The following is a 3,689-nucleotide window of genomic DNA, read 5'->3' as shown; positions in this document are numbered from 1 at the left end:
CACTGCACAGCCTGTCACCACACCATGGGAATGTTCATCAATGAGGACGGGGCCATTCAAACCTGTAAATTCTACACAACATAAACATTCACCAGGAAGCCAACTTTTATTTAAGCAGATAATGAACATCTCTATACGAATTAAAGTGCAACAGTAAAATTTCAAATAGCAATAACAGATATGACTGATAACTACTGTAGTACAGTTATGACGTGTCAGATAGCTAACAAGCCATGTTAAACATGATCTTACTGGCACATGAGTCTCGGTGGTCTCATCAACTTCTCTCAGTGATTTTCCACCACACGTATTCCATCTCCTTTCAGAGTCTTCCAGAAACTGATGAAAGCGTAACATACTGAGTTTTACAAACTCACAATACAGTTTTTAATTGTGCTGTGCATCAGGTCTTTTAGTATAAAGTACCTTTAATACATATTAACAATGATGAATTCATTATAAGCTTTTAAAATTCCATCACTAAGTGTTTTTAGTCTATTGATTGTTATTCTTCGTTATCAATACATTATAAGGTGTGATAAACAGATTATTGCGATTATTTTTTTTTGTTTTAAACATTAGTTTGTCATACAATATCCAAATATGACCAGAATATATAAGTGGCCGGGTTAATGAACAGTACATGTCACAATGTACCATTTTAATGTGAATAAGATGAAATAGCTTTACTTGAAGCACTCAGTGATGGCATTTTAAATGTTCATGTGTTCTCATTATAACTACTATAACAGAGCATAGGTCATTACCAGCTTACAAGCCAGTATAATGGACAGTGACACTTATTATTTTATAATAAGTTCTATTTTATTTTATATATATATATATATATATATATATATATATATATATATATATATATATATATATATATATATATATATATATATGGGATAGAATAATAAGTACATTACTACAGATCTATGATGCATTATTAAATCTTCTAAATATGCTTAGAAAGCACTGTTACCCAGTTACAATGAGTTATAAACACTAGTTATGAGCACAGCCTTTATAGACAGTGAAACCAAAAACTCTGGCCTGAAATGGGTTAGCAAATCCAAAGGGGCTTAGAGCAAAAGTAACACATTAACACAAAAGCCTCAGCCCCGCTGGACTGGCTCATGCTCGGCAATCCGTGCACCATCCATTCAGCCTCTGATTACAAAGCATCTCACATTCATTACTCTGACTCCAATTGAGCTCATTCCCTGAAGAGGGTTCCCCGCCATTCTTTTGTCACCCTTCACAAACAAGGGAGGGAGGGAGGGGGACAGGGGGAGAAAACACACAGGCATGCGCACACATGCACACGGTACCACGATATGAGAGATCATTTGGATGCTGAGGGCTCTTCTCTTTGGCATGTTCCCACAAACGCCATATTGGTGGGTGTGAGATTTCCCAAACCTGTCTCAGTCTACCAGCACACACACACGCATATGCAAAAACACTGCTGCAGTGGAGGATTCCATTGTTACTCCACCACACAGTCTCTGCAGATTTTCTTTTAAAATGGCTGTTTAATGAACAGGAAAACAATGGCAACTGGCATGTTAAATGGCTGAGCAAGTGGTGTGTCCTTTCTTTTTTGACAAATGCATACTCCCTGGTCTACTCACCATTTTAACGAAGAGCATAATACAGTTTACTCTCACAGTACTATACGAACTGAAAATGAATACAATATTTACTTTCATGGGTTTAGCTCCTGGAGTATTGAGTACATCTTTATTTGAAGCACTGAATATTATTACAAAAGCAATATGTGAATACAGCCCATCAGTTCCATTTATAATACTGTTAAGAAGCATTCCCAAGTAATGGAACTTATAAAGTAGAGGCCTAGTTCAGATCACCTTGTATACTTTCCATGGAAGATCTGGTAGCACTTTATTTGAAGTCTACCACAGAGTAGCACTGAATAATGCATTTACAAAGCAATGTTTGAATATTCATAAATACTTCACACCAATAAATGCAAGAGGACTGGTAATTATCACCTACATAGGTAAGTAATTAACAGTGTATTGAAATAAGGGGCCTTAAATTAAAGTTAAGGACACTTGTTCCATCATTTCGTCCGCCTTCACATACATATGAACTTGAGGGACATCCCCTTCTTAATCCATAGGGATTAATATGATTTTGGCCCACCCTTTGCAGCTATAACAGCTTCAACGTTTCTGGGAAGGCTTTCCATAAAGTTTAGGAGTGTGTTTACGGGAATTTTTGACCATTCTTCCAGAAGCGCATTTGTGAGGTCAGACAGATGTTGGACGAGAAGGCCTGGCTCACAGTCTCCGCTCTAATACATCCCGAATGTGTTCTATCGGGTTGAGGTCAGGACTCTGTGCGGGCCAGTCATGTTCTTCTACACCAAACTCGCTCATCCTTGTCTTTATGGACCTTGCTTTGTGCACTGGTGCGCAGTCATGTTGGAACAGGAAGGGGCCGCCCCCAAACTGTTCCCACAAAGTTGGGAGCATTTGCCCAAAATCTCTTGGTGCTGAAGCATTAAGAGTTCCTTTCACTGGAACTAAGGGGCCGAGCCAAACTCCTGAAAAACAACCCCACACCATAATACCCCCTCCACCAAACTTTACACTTGACACAAGGCAGTTAGACAAGTACTGTTCTCCTGGGAGCCACCAAACCCAGACTGGTCCTTCGGATTGTCAGATGGAAAAATGTGATTAGTCACTCCAGAGAACACGTCCAGTGGCGGCACTTTATACCACTGCATTTGATGCTGTGTATTGCGCTTGGTGATGTAAGGCTTGGATACAGCTGCTTAGCCATGGAAACCCTTTCCATGAAGCTCTCTACTCTGTTCTGTAAGTCTGGAAGTATGTAGCAATTGACTCTGCAGAAAGTTGGTGACCTCTGTGCACTATGCGCCTCAGCATCCTCTATCATTTTACATGGCCTACCACTTCGTGGCTGAGTTGCTGTCGTTACCAATTGCTTCCACTTTGTTATAAAACCACTGACAGTTGACTGTGGAATATTTAGTAGTGAGGAAGTTTCATGACTGGACTTGTTGCACAGATGGCATCCTATCACGGAACCACACTGGAATTAATGAGCTCCTGAGAGCGACCCATTCTTTCACTAATGTTTGTAGAAGCAGTCTGCAGGCCTAAGTGCTTGCTTTTATACACCTGTGGCCATGGAAGTGATTGGAACACCTGAATTCACTTATTTGGATGGGTGACTGAATTCGTTTGGCAGTATAGTGTATGTATTTACACCTCAGTACCAATACACAAAATTATTTATTTTAAAATGTATCAATAGTAAATGCATTGTGGGTTATGACCGTTATATTTTATTTGGCTGAACAATTTCTATTAAGTAGACCAGTGTGGCTGCAGCCTGAGTTAGCTGAATCTGTGTCTTTAATAAAAAATGTAATGTTACACTTCAACTAAAGTAGAAATATATAGAAGTTATATATGATGTTCTTAACTTCACCCTGGCCTTAAGTACCATTTCAATGTTTGTGGATGACGCTTTATTACAGTGTTACATGTGGAACAAATGTCCATCACTTTAATTTAAGGCCTCTTATGTAAACACGTAAGTTATTTACTTCAAAAAACATCTTATGTCTTGTTTTTGCCGGCATAAACTGTTGATAAACATTAAAGAATGGCTTTAATATGCAT

The sequence above is a fragment of the Pygocentrus nattereri genome, chromosome 3 (genome assembly GCF_015220715.1).
Source record: "Pygocentrus nattereri isolate fPygNat1 chromosome 3, fPygNat1.pri, whole genome shotgun sequence".
NCBI lineage: Eukaryota > Metazoa > Chordata > Actinopteri > Characiformes > Serrasalmidae > Pygocentrus > Pygocentrus nattereri.
Note: the sequence above shows the minus strand (reverse complement) of the source record.